Genomic DNA, 17,904 nt, shown 5'->3' with positions numbered 1-17,904 from the left:
ACCTCACCCCAGTGACCATTTGTCACGTGCGAGATTAAATAGTCAGCACCAGCAGATATCTGGCTGCTGAGAGAGTGGGGGGGGGGGGGGGGGGGTGGGGAGGGCGCGGGAAGGAGATCATCGTCAAGTCCGATCCTGCCCTCATCTGACATTCAACACACAAGCACTTTCCAGCAGGGGTCAGTGGATCGTGATCAGAAGCAGGAACGTTGGCTAATTCAGGCCCTCCCTGACAGGTATGGCGGGAGTGCTTTCACCCTCCACCGCAAAGGAAGCAAGCTTTGCCAAAGAGTCTGTGGAGGCAATGCCCTTTAAACCAAGATCACTAAAAAACACATATGCTGGTCATTATCACGTTGCTGTTTGTGGGACCTTGCTGTGCCCAAATTGGCTGCCTGGTTTCCTACATTACAACAGTGACTGCACTTCAAAAGTACTTTATTGGCTGTGAAACACTTTGGGACATCCTGAGGTTGTGGAAGGTGCTATATAAATACAAGTTACTCCTCCTTTCCTTCCATACGAGGACTGACACGATTTTCTTTCCTATCTCCACTACACCTCAGAATACTTTATAGTGGACCCCACAAAAACAATAATGCAACCCTTTTAAAGTATAATACAGTACTACCTCCTGCCTGGCACCACATGCTCACCCTGGAATGTCGTATTGCTGGGGTATTTCCAGGTGCTACTTTTGACAAGAAAGCCCAGCCCTCTGGCACAAAGGCCCTTCCCTTAAACCTGGTTACTGGGCAAAAAGCAGGTAAACCTGTTCACTCCGAAACAGAAATATCGGCATCGAGTCCAAATGTACAGTCCACATGTTGAGGTTTGGAGATGGAGATGATGTGATTTTGATCTCCGGTCTATGCTAAGTGACCACCGCTGATCATTGTATAGTCATTATTGTAAACAATTTTACAACACCAAGTTATAGTCCAGCAATTTTATTTTAAATTCACAAGCTTTCGGAGATTTTCTCCTTCCTCACTTCAAAGTAAAGTGTTTTGGAACGTCCCAGGGTTGTGCAAGACATTAGATAAATGCAAGTTCTTTCTTTCTTTTTAAAGCTGCACTCTGAGCAGGGGCTCAGAGTTCAGCACAGGTCTTACAGTGAGACCTACAGTCTCTCCCCCTCGCACATCCACTTACAACACGTTACTTGCTTTTCAACTGTTGTCCCATAGATTCCAAGCAGCTTTCAGACGTGGACAGGATCATTCTCAGTAACAGACCTAACCACAGAACAGTGAGCGTGCCCGGCCAGACTGAGCAACGTGGCCTCTCTGGGAGTGAAAGAACACTTGCCAGGAAAATGATTTCGGTGGCTAAATGCTAAATACACGGCTCAGTGTCCAAGAAAGCCATACGGATCTCGAATGTCCCAGGTTCATCTTTCAACTGGCACTCAAGTTAGATGATTAGCCAGCAGAGGAGCAGGGGTGCTGCGAATGGCATCAGCACCCTGGGCTAGGGTCAGCCAGGATTTCCACTTCCCGATCTGCCCAAACACAGGCAAGACTTTTAGAGGGAATGGGGCTGGGGTCAGATAGGATGAGCAACAAGGTACAACTGGGTGACATCTGAACCGGAGTGTAAAATGTAGCTCCTGGGGTGAAGTATTGGAGTGTGCGGAGTTCCTTGGAAATGGACCCCAGCAAGAGGCAGCGTCTTCAGTAAAATGGAATACTGTGGAGGTGGGGGGTGGGGGCGAAGGGTGGTCTTTAATTGTAAAGGCTGGTGTGCCATGAGCTGAGTAGCCCTGCATCCTTCCCTTCCCCTACCCTCATCCCCCCTCCCCTCAGTCTTGTTGCTTTCTTGGAACCAATTTCAACACACGCAATGTGCCGTCAGCAATTGGCTGTCGCAATCCCCTCCTAAAGGCCAGATGTCTCCACAGCAAGTGACCAAACTCACGTCACAGCCACGTACAGGACTGTGGGAACTACATCCCGGAGCCGGAGGTCCCTCATCCAAATCACGACATCTCCGACTTAATTACTGGAAAAGGCCACAAGGGACAATGTTTGATAACTTCAGAAAATCTCACTTCAGCCGTCCCACAGGATGTGCCTGCTTTGTTCTTTATTTTATGGCGCTGTTGGCTGCAATCATTCAAGTTTTTAAAATACAAAGCAAAATCTTGCACCAGTACTTTTAAAAAAAATTCTGGCCCATTATTTACTCATCTTTTCCCCGACCGACTGATTCATCCTGCTGCACTGTTCCAGATACTGGATGGTCTCCAGTACCACACCCAAATCATTTTTGTGAGCCTAGACAGTGAATGTTAGCAAGAGCATTCATGGGAACATAGGAACAGGAGTAGGCCATTCAGCCCCTCTAGCCCATTCCACCATTCAATGAGATCATGGTTGATCTGTACCTCAACTCCATATCCCTTAATGCCCTTGGCTAGCAAAAATTTATCGACGTCAGATTTAAAATTATAAATTGAGCTTGCATCTTTTTGTGAGAGAGAGTGTTCCACACTTCCACCATTCTTTGCGTGAAGAAGTGTTTCCTAACTTCTCTCCTGAGGCTCTGATTTTAAGGATATGTCCCCTTGTCCTAGACTCCCCCTGTGGAAAAAGTTTCTCTCTGTCTATCTACTCCGTCAATTCCTTTCAAAATTGCACTGGTTAATAACTGGAGATCAAACTTGGGCCCTTTCTGACCTGTGGCTCACCTATGCACTAGATAAGCTTATGGTACCTTGAGGCAAAAAAAGAGAGTATTTTTCAATGGCTCCCACGGCTGAGTTTTACACTCGTGAGGTTTCCTTGTTACAACTGGGCACGCAGACACCCTTGACTTATCAATGGACAATCACTTTCCAGCTCTCCCCTCTGATGCACCCTGCTTCAGCTTTCATCTCCCGGCCATTCTCTCCCCTCCTCTCCCAAAGGTTCTCTGGCTTTGGTAGTGGAATAGCCAGTTGACACCCATTGTCGCAGTTCATGCCTAATAAATGGCCACTTGTGCAAGGTACCAGAGGGCTGCCAGTGGCCCGCAGATCCGAACCCAGCAGGAGTCAGGGGCATCGGCAGAGTTGGGAAGAAAACAGGAAGATAAAAACTGAAATTGCAGCTATGAAGAATCAGGAATCCAAGTCAGTTGTAATTAAGGACAAGGGGTTCCATTCAGTCTGCATTCTTGCCCTTCAAATCAACCCTTCACGTCCTCAGTTACATCTGCCTTTACTCCCATGTCCGTTACATTTAATTAATCAGGTCAATAAAAATAAAGCTCCAAATTTAGCCCCAATTTATGGGATGAATGCCTCCTTTGTCAGCAAGAGTTCAACATGAAGCAAGTTCAGGCAGTCTCAATCCAATTCTTAGTGGGCACAGCACTAAATTATCCCTACTCCAGCAGCAAGTTGGAAATCTCAGAGCACAATGAATGGCTCATGTAGAAAATGGGGAGTGTAGGGGAGCTCTTCATAGATTAGAACTGAGGTGCTTGTTGGGGTAGAGATGATGGAGCCTTACTCTGTATCTAACCTGTGTGAATGAGACACTGCAGAGGAAGTGCCGCATGGGACAGTGTAGAGGGAGCTTCACTCTGTATCTAACCTGTGCTGTACCTGCCCTGAGAATGTTTTCATGGGACAGTGTAAAGGGAGCTTCACTCTATCTAATCAAGATGTGGAGATGCCGGTGATGGACTGGGGTTGACAATTGTAAACAATTTTACAACACCAAGTTATAGTCCAGCAATTTTATTTTAAATTCACAAGCTTTCGGAGACTTCCTCCTTCCTCAGGCAAATGTTTTTTTTGCCTGAGGAAGGAGGAAGTCTCCGAAAGCTTGTGAATTTAAAATAAAATTGCTGGACTATAACTTGGTGTTGTAAAATTGTTTACAACTATCTAATCAATGCTGTGCCTGCCCTGGAATTGTTTGATGGGACAGTGTAGAGGGAGCTTTGCTCTGTATCAAACCTGTGCTGTACCTGCGGTTTGATGGGACAGTGTAAATGGAGCTTTACTCTGTATCTAACCTGTGCTGTACCTGCCCTGAGAATGTTTAATGGGACAGTGTAGAGGGAGCTTTACTGTGTATCTAACCCGTGCTGTACTGGGCCTAGATGGGCCTCTTGCACCAAATATCTCAGCAGGGGTATGTTCCATTCCCCAACATTTACATCCTTCACTTTAATAAGCACAGGAGGAAGAAAAATTACCACTTCAACTAGGGACAGTTCCACTGGTGCGCGTTGGTATACATGGGGCCCCCAGCAGCAGTCTGTTGGCGTTTCGTGGTGTCACACAACAACAGCTTGCATTTTTGCAGGGCCTTTAATGTAGTAAAACGTTGCAAGGCGCTTCACGGTGCATGGTGATCGCACTCGATGCCACAAGTCACTGGTTTATGCTGCAGGGTTTACGACACCGCAAGTGCTGAGTAATGTTGGTAATCCCCAGCTCAGGCACGACAGCGGTCAGCGACCTGTGGTAACACTGCTTTGAAGCTACTAGGCAGAAGCTGCAGGAGATTGGCCAGTGGATCCAAGTAGGTAAACATCAGAGCTACACTTTGCACACTGAAATCAAAGGCACAAAGTGGAGCATCAGAGAGGCAGAAACCTTTTGTCCAGTCTCTCCACACTCTCGCTGACCAACCAACTTTAGCACTACTGGACCTGGACAAGGAAGCTTGTATCGTGTGGTACTGAGCCGTGCAAATCAGGGCGGCTCTGGCCTCGATCCCTTGCTGTGCGCTGTTAACGAGGATCAGGTGGGGCAGTAGTTGAGGTGCTGCACTTGACTTCTCGATTAAGGGGCGGGGAAGAGGAAATAAGCCTTGGTTTCCACTTCTTATCACCGAGACTTCTGCTGGAAAGTACGTACGTGTGGACATTTGGGAGAATCGGCTGTGATGCCCCTACAGTTAAATACCCTGCCAACACTCACTGTCTGGGCTCACACAAAGAATCGCTAACTGGGAAACATGCTGGAGCCTGAGAAACAGTACTCCGGCCGCTCCTCATCCCTACGGCTCAGTTCCACACTAGGCTATGATCTAATTGACCGAGCTATCAGCCAGATTCCAAGAGCTTTTGGCCTGTGCAACGAGAGGAGCCATCTGCCCTCACCACAATGACACACAGCTGGCCCGATGATGAGATTCAATGTGATTTACATCAAGCCCAATGATAAGAGGGGAATTCGACCTGAGCTGTCTCTTCCTGCAAGGTCTGTCCCTTTAGACGAACCTGTGTTTCTTGTATTACAGGAAGCTCTTAACTGTAAATAGATAGAGCGAAATTCACCTTGACCTAAAGCCAGCACCAAGTGCTGAGAGCATTCTGACAAACTACAAAACAGTGGCAACTGCAGCAGGGGGTGGGCTGGGTCACTGGACAACGATTGTGGGAAGGAATACAGTTACAGGTCACGACAGTGGTGGTGGGGGGGGGGGGGGTGGTGGGAGGGTTATTAGACACTGACAATGGAGGAAGCAGATTGGGTTATTAGACAATTAGTGTAAACTGTTAGCCTGCTCTCACACAAAGTGCTTCTCAAATCACACTTTCTGATACGGAAATGGCATGACTGGGTGATAGGGACCTGCACCACCACCCACCGCACCCCCCCCCCCGCCCTGGAAGTAAGTGAATGAGCCTCACCCACCCCCATCAACAGCAGGAGCCCTGGCAGATTTTACTTCTCCTGACATCTTCCGTAACACCTCAGCTCCTGCACTAGCTGGGACCCAGCAACTCAGCACAGACTGAGGATCAAACCTGCATCCTCGGGTCACATTTTGGTCTACAACTATCAGACAAAGGGCAGCTGTCTATTATTATAAATGCCAATCACCCAAACGCCTTGATTAAATTCCAGCCTGTCTCTCACTCCTATATAGACGTTATTTTGTATCTAAACCCTCTGATCCCCTTGATTAGATTCCAGCCTGTAACTCACTCCTGGATATCTGTTATTCTGTATATCAACCATCTGAACCCCTCAATTAGATCCCAGTCTGTTGCTTTTTACATGTGATTATATATATATATATATATATATGACTGAATTATAATACTGCTGTATAATCACTTGGAGATCAGTGGCAGGACAATCTGTTCTATAAATGCTCTGATACATTTACAGCAGGAAGTGATTGATAATGTTTTTATTTAATTTCTTGCAAGCCCAATTACGCACTCCAAACCAACTCACCCAGACACCCAAGGCAGCTGCTGAAAGATCAGGCAGAGCTTACCACAGGCATACAGCTGGGGCGGCTAAGAGAGTCAGTAACACAGGAGAGGGGGGCAGCAATCCGTTTGACATTCAGCTGCTCACAAGCGTTAATGCAGCTGTTGCGCACATCTGTCTGGACTTGAAGCAAGAAATGAATGTACAAAGCCGTGGTCTAAACGGCACAGGAGTAAAGAAAAAAAGGGTCTCAGAATGAGCCAGAGCATAAATCCCAGTGCAGTGAAAGCAAGCCACTCACTGTTGATTACTTGCAGACGTCTCCAACAAGGTGGCTTTTGTTTCATTTCCATCCTCACATGTTAAACATTACCGTATGAAATGGCTGTTATATTACATGGCTATAAAAAAAAAAGCACAAACACACATTTGAAGGGGATTTAATGTCAGTGGTCTTCATAAGGAACCATTGTTGGGTTCCCAACCAGCCCCCCGCTTTTCTTGAAGCCACTCACTTACACTGGGGCACACTCCCACAGGTTGCCAGGAACCATCCACTACCTCAAAGGCCTCAGGGCCATGGTCGGAGGCTTTATTCCAAAGTGGAATGCACCAAGCATCCATTGAACTCCTGCACTGGGTGGCGCTGAACCTCAGGCTTTGCTCTTGGTGTATTTAAGTGCAGCAGAGATGACGGCATCACCTCCCCATGATAGAGCATTGGCAGCACCCCCTTAAGGATGAGGTGGAAATTACACCCCCTGCCTCCTCCCAGCTTTACAGACTTTAAAAGGTCCAAAGTTCGACCCCTGGTCTGTGTTGAGTCAGCTGAGAGAAGGGGCAATGGTTCGACAATTGGTCTCTGCACTCCTGCGATAAGGAAGGGGGTTAAAAAATTAGCCAGGATTTCCATTTCTAATCACCATCTAGAGATCTCTGCTGTAAAGCACACGTGAGTGTGGGATTGAATTTAATTGTGATGGGAACATAGGAACAGAACTGGGCCATTCAGCCGCTCAAGCCCCACATTCTGTTAAATCGTGGCTGATCTGCACTTTAACTCCCTTTACCCGCGTTGCTCCATATTCCTTAATGCCCTTACCCAGTAAAAGTCTATCGCAGTCTTGAAAGTTCCAATTGACCCAGAATCCACAGCCTTTTGGAGGAGAACTCCAAATTTCCACTACGCTTTTGTGTGAAAAAGCGGTTTCTGATTTCAACCCTGAACGGCCTAGCTCTAATTTTAAGATTGCGCCCCCTTGTTCTGGATTCCCTCTCCAGAGGCAACAGTTTCTATGTATCTAGCCGAGTGAATCCCTTTATCACTTCAAACACAATTAGATCACCCCTCAATCTTCTAAACTCAAGGGAATACCAGCCAAGTTTATGCAACCTGTTATAAGTTAACTCTTTAAGCCCAGAATCATTCTGATGAATTTGGACTCTGTGCCCCCTCCAAGTCCAAAATATCTTTCCTCTTTTGCACATTTGCACATGAAGAATGGCCGTTCGAACACTGGTGTACGTGGAACTGCATCCAATTAAGAATCTGTGCCTTTAAGCAGAGAGAGGAGAAATGCATGTAAGGAAAAGAGACACAGAATGCTATGAATTGACATTTCAAAACAAACAGAGAAAACAAGCACAGGGCTGCACACCTTGTAGTTACATGTCTGTCTGGCTCAAAGATCCTTTAATGAGGGAGTCCACAACCTTGTATTTGTCTGCCAGTGAGACTGACTGAGATGCAGGCTGGCCTCACACTCGACCCAGTTCCTTCAGTTCAGAGTTGAGCCAGTTCTCAGCTAATGGAACACAAGAGATTTTGGAGGTGTAGGGAGAGTTTAGTAACACAGACACCCTGTTTATACGACAGACCTGCGTTCTGTGTCAAGCACGCTGTCACAGTCACTTGCACAGGATTAATCAGCCAGAATACACGTCTCTGAAGGCACAGAATAGCTCTTTGTCAGATGGTTTCACTCCTGCCATAGACACTAACTGTTGTCTGCAGCAAGCATAGCTGCACCAGCCCCAGCGTCACCATTTCATTCTTGAATACGGGCACAGCCTGAGCTCCCAACAAGGAAAACAGGAGCAAGATGAAGTGGTTCAGTATTGAACTGGAGTCCAACAAATCCACCCTCCAATGGTGGAGACCTGCAACAAGGCTGTGCCGCCCTGCCAAGGCAGTCTCCAGAAGCTTCCACAGTAGGCAGACGGAAAGATAATGAAAGCTGCCTCGACACAATGACTGCTGCTGTGCAATCTGGGTCGACAGCAAATTATTATGACTTGTGTGGCATCAATGCCAGGATTTTTATCTATGAGAGATCTAGGTGAAAGGTTGAGGCCCAAAATGCAAGACACCCCCCAAAGTGGAAAAGAGTGCAAAAGAAGAGGAGATTAGCCGAGAAGCAGTGATTATTTGATGCCTACAGAATGTAGGCATCAAATAATCAGGACACAGAGGAATTCATCAGGAGAATGAGGCTCCGGGAATTCTACCACAAACCCCAAGATTTCAGCAGCGAACCCAATGAGACAATCGACGATCCGGAACAGCAGACAGAGGGATCCGCGGTACAGCAACCGAAGAGGAAAGAGTCAAACTGGACTCCTCCGGAGGGTCGCTGCCCTCAGCTGGACATGTATGCTCAAGCTGTCAGGAAATGCGTCAATGCCAGATTCATCAGCCGCACTCAGAAGACAGTCCAGAATGTCACCCGAGCACAACGCAACGCCATCAACGCTCTCAAGACCAACCGCAACATCGTCATCAAACCAGCGGACAAAGGAGGAGCCATAGTCATACAGAACAGAACAGACTATTGCAAAGAAGCATACCGACAACTGGACAACCAGGAACACTACAGACGGTTACCCGCAGATCCGACCAAAGAACACACCCACCAGCTCAACAAACTGATCAAGACCTTCGATCCAGACCTTCAAAGCATCCTACGCATTCTCATCCCACGTAATCCCCGCGTGGGAGACTTCTACTGCCTCCCAAAGATACACAAAGCCAACATACCCGGACGTCCCATCGTATCAGGCAACGGAACCCTGTGTGAGAACCTCTCTGGATACATCGAGGGCATCCTGAAACCCATCGTACAGGGAACCCCCAGCTTCTGTCGTGACACTACAGACTTCCTACAAAAACTCAGTACCCACGGACCAGTTGAACCAGGAACACTTCTCACCACGATGGACGTCTCGGCACTATACACCAGTATCCCCCACGATGACGGCATCGCTGCGACAGCATCAATACTCAACACCAACAACAGCCAATCTCCGGAAGCCATCCTACAACTCATCCGCTTCATCCTGGATCACAATGTCTTCACCTTCGATAACCAGTTCTTTACCCAAACACACGGAACAGCCATGGGGACCAAATTCGCACCCCAATACGCCAACATTTTCATGCACAAGTTCGAGCAGGACTTCTTCACTGCACAAGACCTCCAACCAACACTATACACCAGATACATCGACGACATTTTCTTTCTATGGACCCATGGCAAGGAATCACTAAAGAGACTACACGATAACATCAACAAGTTCCATCCCACCATCAAGCTCACCATGGACTACTCCTCAGAATCAGTTTCTTTCTTGGACACACGAATCTCCATCAAAGACGGGCACCTCAGCACCTCACTCTACCGCAAGCCCACGGACAACCTCACGATGCTCCACTTTTCCAGCTTCCACCCTAACCACGTCAAAGAGGCCATCCCCTATGGACAGGCCCTGCGAATACACAGGGTCTGCTCAGACGAGGAGGAACGCGATGGACACCTACAGACGCTGAAAGACGCCCTAGTAAGAACGGGATATGATGCTCGACTCATCGATCGACAGTTCCGACGGGCCACAGCAAAAAATCGCATAGACCTCCTCAGGAGACTAACACGGGACGCAACCAACAGAGTACCCTTTGTCGTCCAGTACTTCCCCGGAGCGGAGAAACTACGCCATGTTCTCCGCAGCCTTCAACATGTCATCAATGAGGACAAACACCTCGCTATGGCCATCCCCACACCTCCACTACTCGCCTTTAAACAGCCACCCAACCTCAAACAGACCATCGTTCGCAGCAAACTACCTAGCTTTCAAGAGAACAGCGTCCACGACGCCACACAACCCTGCCACGGTAACCTCTGCAAGACATGCCAGATCATCGACACAGATACCACCATCACACGAGATGACACCACCCACCAGGTGCATGGTTCATACTCCTGTGACTCAGCCAACGTTGTCTACCTCATACGTTGCAGGAAAGGATGCCCCAGAGCATGGTACATTGGCGAGACCATGCAGACGCTGCGACAACGGATGAACGGACACCGCGCAACAATCGCCAGACATGAGGGTTCCCTCCCAGTCGGGGAACACTTCAGCAGTCATGGACATTCATCCACCGACCTTCGGGTAAGCGTACTCCAAGGCGGCCTTCGAGACACACGACAACGCAAAATCGTCGAGCAGAAATTGATAGCCAAGTTCCGCACCCATGAGGACGGCCTCAACCGGGATCTTGGGTTCATGTCACGCTACACGTTACCCCACCAGCGAACAAATGTTATCTGTTTTTAATATAATGGGTCATTTGCTGGCTCTCTCTGCCTTCCGGATGTTTCTGCCTCTCTGTGTTTTTTTTTCTCTGTTTTTTTTCCCTGTTTGTTTTTTTGTTGAATGTGTATTCGGAGGTTCTGCAGGTAACACCTCTCTGTCTGAACACGGTGATTGCCTTGGCAACGGGCAGTTGCAGGGGCAGTCTGTAAACACCATGTATTGTTCAATATGTATAAATGCGTAGGCTTCAAGGAGATCTTGAAACATTTGCCTGAGGAAGGAGAAAATCTCCGAAAGCTTGTGAATTTAAAATAAAATTGCTGGACTATAACTTGGTGTTGTAAAATTGTTTACAGAATGTAGGAGGAACGAAAGACGAAGAAAGATAAGGGGTTCCAATTTTGAGATCCTGGGACAGTCGAGCTTGACAGAACAAGAGATGATACAGGACAAAAGAAATGAGCTAACAATGTGTTAAAATAGTACAGAGGTAAATTTGGTACCAGTGCAAGAGGAGTTTGTACAAGAACAGCACTGATGGTAATTTCTACCCGACGAGACACTATTTCAAATGCAAGGAAGCTCAAAGCAGCAATGACAGGGTAGAACCAATGACGCAGAGAGAGAGAGAGAGAGAGTTGCAAAATTTTCCCTACTGAAGATCCTGGTACAGTATTACGTGTATCCAAGGCTTTGGCAATTATCTAAACACAGTGGTTCTGTGTCATGTTACTAGATGGACTTCTATTACCACAGTCGGGAACTGACGTGTGCATGTGTTTAGGACTGTTTCTTCCATGCAAATACGAAATCAACAAGGCACTTTTAGTAAACATCTTTCAGCAGAAAAAGCATTCGTACACACCAGTTCCCAGCCTTTCTCCTTTCCCTCCCACTGCTCTTGTACACCAGTCTCTCTTCCTTCCTGGCTCTCTCTCACAATTCCACCGCCCCCCGCCCCCTCCCCCACCCCAACCCCACCATCCGCCCAACCTGCTCTCACATACCAGTCCCCTCCCCCGGCTATCAGATTGTAGGGGCACAGGGATTTAGGAAACGCAAACAAATTGGTCATTCAGTAAATTAAACACATTAAAAGGCAGATTCAGTTGAATCAACAAAACCTGGTGACTCATTCATTAACTCTGCTTAACAATGGCACAAATGTGCTGTAGAACAGAGTTGGATTAGCTGGGACATTTCAGACTGGACCATCTCTCTCTTAATGCTCAAATAATCTTTCTGGCCACAGACAGGCATTTGAAATCAAAAAGAAAAAGGCCGCTGGTCCTTTCTGAGGGTTCAGTGGCTGAATGCACCATCCAATGAGCCACACGGACAAAAAGGGCTCAGTTCCAAGCCCCAAGTGAAAGTGCTTTTTCAATGCTGCCAGTTTAGCTCAGACCTCCATGTGCCAGCTTGGCAACATGCATTTACATTATATACTAATAAATCCAATAAGGAATTCAGGAGAAACTTCTTTGCCCGGAGAGTGGTGAGAATGTGGAACTTGCTACCACATGTAGTGGTTGAGGCAAATAGCATCGATGCCTTTAAAGGGAAGCTAGATAATCCCATGAGGGAGGAAGGAAAAGAAGGTTATGGTGATAGGGCGAGATAAAGTAGGGTGAGAGGAGCTCGAGTGCAGCATAAACACTGGCATAGACTAGTTGCACCAAATGGCCTGTTTCTGTGCTCCCCCTGCATTCTGCCGCTGGGATGAGACAGTTCTCCCAGTGTAAAGGCTGCACTTGGAAACAAGTCTTCTAAGGTCCAAACTAAACAAGCGCCCACGTGAATGCTGATCTCTGCCGGGGATAGCTGTTGAGGGTGCTACAGCTGGCTTCAGTGTCCCCAAGGTGGGGGAAGACAGTGCTCCTGCTACGGATTGCTGGACAATGCGCAGAGCAGGTTCGACTTTGACATTAACGCTCAGTCTAGGCTCACTCATGAAGAATGGCCACTTGGGTCTCAGTGCTTCAGGGAGCTTCACATTAACGAACGATAGCATATTTAACAAGGGTTTTTTATAGGGGCGGGTGGGTGGGGGAAGCAAATAGCTTTAGTTAGAAGCAATTCTGGAATGTGGAATCCCTGTTTCTATCTCAGCGCACAAATCGTGAATTGGAACTTTGCTCATCAGCCTCAACTCAGTGCGACAGGACACTCAACCCAGCTGTAGCTGGAGAACGTGGCTGACTCCTCTCGGGTCAGTTGGGTTGCCCTGGAGTCTCCAGGAATTAAAAATTAAAGAAAGGATATTATTAAACTAGAAAGAGTGCAGAAAAGATTTACTAGGATGCTACCGGGACTTGATGGTTTGACTTATAGGGAGAAGTTGGATAGACTGAGACTTTTTTCCCTGGAGAGTAGGAGGTTTAGGGGTGATCTTATAGAAGTCTATAAAATAATGAGGGGCATAGATAAGGTAGATAGTCAAAATCTTTTCCCAAAGGTAGGGGAGTCTATAACGAGGGGGCATAGATTTAAGGTGAGAGGGGAGAGATACAAAAGGGTCCAGAGGGGCAATTTTTTCACTCAAAGGGTGGTGAGTGTCTGGAACGAGCTGCCAGAGGCAGTAGTAGAGGCGGGTACAATTTTGTCTTTTAAAAAGCATTTGGACAGTTACATGGGTAAGATGGGTATAGAGGGATATGGGCCAAGTGCAGGCAATTGGGACTAGCTTAGTGGTATAAACTGGGCGACATGGACATGTTGGGCCGAAGGGCCTGTTTCCATGTTGTAAACTTCTATGATTCTATGATTAATCTCCAGGACACTGCCGCAAGCAAAACACCAGAAAAGAATCATTGGGGTGCTAAAATAAATTGTGTTTCTTTAAAAATTGTCTTTGAACACTTTTATTACTTATAAAAATATCGGACATGGAGGGGGAAAAAAGGCTGTTTGACTGACAGTCAAGAATCATCCAATCGGGTAATGAAGAATCCGTCCGCTTTCCAATTGGTGTGGGAAGGCTGGGCGTCGCGAGGGTGGACATGTCGGGCAACCAATGGCAGGAATGAGAGGGTGGGGCAGTTGGAGGCAGGAGGTAATGTGATAAAACCTCCAGGAATATGTCCTACCAGAGTTGGCAACCCTAAGCTGTAACAACACTGCTCTAACAGTACAGGTGGAAACCACTGTTGTAGTGGATCGCAGTGCTGTCTCTGTCACCCCACCGTGTTGCTGGGATGTAAATACAATGTCAAGTTCTGCTGGGGGAAGACTACACATTGGCACTAAATCCATATCACCATAAATCAGTCTGGAACATTCTTTATCAGATTATCATCAATTCCTCTTAAGGATATCACACCAGGAAATCAAGCAAACTGTGCCCTTGAACTTTCAATTACCCTAATGAGGGAACTAATTAATTCAAGGAACCAGAGCCATGAGTTGGCACTGAACGTGGAAAGCTCTTCGATCTTTGCCCTTAAAAGGGCTAGCTGCTGCATCTGCTGTGCTCATGAAGAGGTACAGAAGGATAGAGTGCCAACATGCAGCACCAATGAGTAATGAAGCACAGGTTAACACCTGCTACCCCAGTTTTGGCCTTTTCACTGTGGGAGGCTGGGCATCCCATCATGGAGCACCAGGCACTCTTCCCCTTGACTCCAAACCCTGTGCCCCAGATACTGGTAGTGGATTGGGTGCTCAGTGCCTGTCCGTTACTGCTCTGCTTTGCCAAGGACAGGAAACAAGTGTTATTGCAGGAGTGGACTGGCACAGAATCAGCAGCACCCACCGGGGCCAAGTTCAGTCAGGGACCACAATTTGATGAGGACATTTGTAGCATTGCTAGGCATGACCCAAATCTTCAAACACTTCTCTGCAACTGCTCAAAAATATGAACATCATGAGGGTGCAGTCAGTTAGGCACTGGTTCAAATCCAGCATGGATTAGCCGGGGGACAGTTTCCACTGCCTGCAGAGGGGAAAACTCAACACAGCTCCTAAAGGGGATGGATGCAAAGCAAAAAACTGCCCCAATTAGGCTATCACACTCAGAGATTCACACAATGCAAAATGTGTGGGAATGGGTCTCTTCTGAGATTGCAGCAGAATCACATTGCTGGGGCACAAGAGACTGATTTACTCTGTAACTGACCCGTGCTGTACCTGCCCTGGGAATGTTTGATAGGGCAGTGTAAAGGGAGCAGAAGACTATATCTGACCCGTGCTGTTCCTGCCCTGGGAGTGTTTGATAGGGCAGTGTAAAGGGAGCAGAAGACTATATCTGACCCGTGCTGTACCTGCCCTGGGAGTGTTTGATAGGGCAGTGTAAAGGGAGCAGAAGACTATATCTGACCCGTGCTGTTCCTGCCCTGGGAGTGTTTGATGGGACAATGTAGAGGGAACTTCACTCTGTATCTAACTTATATTATACCTGACCTAGTTCATTGGGTAGAGTAGAAAGACCTTCTCATTGCTTCTAGCCAGGGAATGCTTGATGCTGACGCTGGGTGCCTTAAATGGAAACAATACTGTACTCCTGCAGCATTAACATCCCTCACCAGGGCGAACACATAATTCACTTTTTTTTTTAAAAAGACACATTCTCTCCCCAGCGAGATGCCCCTTTCTGGACCCACAGTATTTCTAAGCTGCAAGTTGGCACTGTCCCTTTAAGTGAAATGACGTCGCAGTTTGAAACAAAATAACCGGACTGAAGTTACAGAGATCCCGCACATCTCCGCCTTCCTCACAAATAACCTTTAATAACAACCTTCAAAGCCCTTCATATTTATACGACTGTTTTTGTTTTTTTTTAAAAAACTAAGCGTGGGAATAGGAAACCGCTCCCCTCTCTCGCTGCTTTTTAGATTCACAAATATTATGCAGATCAATAGGTGTTAAAAACAGCATTCAGGTGCAGGAATACATTCAGTTGCTCACAGCCTCCGACACTTAAAGGAGTTCAGGCTGTTTGTGTGTAAATCCCGCTGGTAAATTGAGTGGGTAAAAAAAAAACCTTTTTTGCAGAAGCGTTTGCAAAACGCACGTTTTCATTAACTGGATTGCTTCTATATTCAAAGCTGATGATTCCCCATTTACTCTGTTGCATCCTTTGAATTATAGATATTCCCCCTCCTCCTAATCTGCACACTCCTGTTTGTTTGCATGTTTGAATTGAGCAGATTGGTGTTTCCCTTCAAGGAAAAAGAAACTAAAAACAGAAACAAATAACTGTGATCTCGGGGTTTTGGAGCTTCAATGTAACAAACAGCACAAAGAGGGTAAACAGAAATTAAACAGAGAAAAAAAATTACTGCCGACCGCATAGGGTCGCAAAGATAATCAAAAACTAGATTTTTTTTAAATGAAAAGAAATTTTTTGAAAAGCTACAAATTTAAACCACCAGATTTAAACCTAGGACGTCGAAGTAGCTTTATAATTTTTTTCCAATGAATTAACTGGTCTCGTCCACTGCTCGCTTGCGTTCATTGTCCTGGGCCGATTGAGTGGGATTTACTGTAATTAAATTAAATATCATGATCGATAGGGAAAACCGGACTGCAATCTGCCGAAAATATAAAGAAAATATACTGAATATTGTGATCGTAACTGCAAGGGTTGGTAGAACATATTTAACGAAGATCAATACATTAAAAAAATAATCCGGGAATTGCAGATGCAGATTGTACACAATTGCAGATTTAAATGTGAGTTCAGACGCTCCTTACCCCAGTCCACAGTGGCCGTTCCTTCCCGGTTCTGGCTGCAATCTTTTTTTTATAAAACTTCCATCCAAAGCCGCACTATCGACAGTAGATGTTGTGTGAAGGTCCGGGTGGAAAATTGTAAGGAGGACAGGAGAGGGAGGAGTAAAGGAAGGGGAAGAAATGATACAGAGCCCGTCAGTTGCACGGTGAAACTGACCAGATGTTTGAAGCTCTATTGTTTACTCGCGGAAACCTTCCAAGAAATCTGAGGTTTTTCTCTCTCAGCAGATCCCTCTCCCGGCAAAAGGAGTGGGTTATACACTGCACAGGGTTGCAACAGAAGCCTGGCTTCGCCTTTTTCTTTCCAGAGCAGTTCAAACCCCCGACCTCTTTTTTTTGCAAACTTGTCTGATCCCCGACGCAGCCTCTAATCCAGCTTAGAGCCGGACGCGCCCAGTTAAAGAGACAGTGCAGCCTTAGACTGGCAAAAATACACACACTAACATACAGACTGAATAAACACAGATTAACATAGTCACACACTAACAAAAACACACATGCAGAATTACATACAAAGAGCAATACACAGAAAGTAATGCTCACAGCACAGTGATGTACACAAAGATCAAGCATGCAGTTACATACAAACAGTATATACACAATGATATACAGAGTGATACACATCGATGGATGTGTTTACAGGAATATTTACAAAAATGTTGCTGGTTTTTATGCTGACAGTTTGCTAAGAAAGTTTTTCTTTAATTTTACCATGGCATGTGAAGTGCCATGTGAAGTGCCAAAAACACGCACAGACCAACGTACAGAGTGACACAAAAATACACATATTACTACACTACTTGGGCCAGGCACACTAACACAAAGTCACATATACATGGGATTAGCTGGCTCACCCCGAGACTTGGTGTATTATTTTTGATGAGTTTCTCACTACCCTTGTTATCTTCATCATTTTATTTTTCAACAATAACTTGCATTTATATAGCACTTTTAAGGCAGTAAAATGTTCCAAGGCATTTCACAGGAGCATAATCAGACAGAAACTGACACCGAGCCAAAGGAGATATTAGGACAGGTGGCAAAACACTTGGTCAAAGAAGTAGGTTTTAAGGAGCGTCACAAAGGAGGAGAGCAAAGTGGACAGGTACTGCGTGGTAGAGTCATGACGAAGGTCAGAGCATGTGGAGTCAGGGGACTAGTAGCAGAATGGATAGCAAGCTGGCAAATAAATAGAAAACAGAAAGTCGGGGTTAAATGTAGCTACTCGGGCTGGCAAAATATGGAAGTGGTGTTCTACAATGATTGGTGCTGGGACCACTGTTCATCATTTACATAAACGATTTGGACTTGGGAATCGGAAGTACAATTTCAAAATTTGCAAACAACACCAAGGTGGGGATATAGTTAATACTGAGAAGGACGGCGACAAAATACAGGAAAACATTAATTAA

At 46.3% G+C, this 17,904-nt stretch overlaps 1 protein-coding gene across 1 annotated transcript in view; it reads right to left on the bottom strand.

Annotated features, from left to right (window-relative positions):
• The window catches only part of sema4c (sema domain, immunoglobulin domain (Ig), transmembrane domain (TM) and short cytoplasmic domain, (semaphorin) 4C), an 86,711-nt gene extending 69,867 nt beyond the window's left edge, over positions 1 to 16,844 (bottom strand). The window contains exon 1 of the mRNA XM_068001063.1: positions 16,454 to 16,844. The gene's annotated coding sequence lies outside the window, so the exon portion shown is untranslated. The remainder of the gene's footprint in view (positions 1 to 16,453) is intronic.
• Between the last annotated feature and the right edge of the window lie 1,060 nt (positions 16,845 to 17,904).

Source organism: Heptranchias perlo, chromosome 20 (genome assembly GCF_035084215.1).
Source record: "Heptranchias perlo isolate sHepPer1 chromosome 20, sHepPer1.hap1, whole genome shotgun sequence".
NCBI lineage: Eukaryota > Metazoa > Chordata > Chondrichthyes > Hexanchiformes > Hexanchidae > Heptranchias > Heptranchias perlo.
The sequence above is the reverse complement of the archived record's forward strand: the minus strand, read 5'-3'. Positions and strand labels throughout refer to the sequence as shown.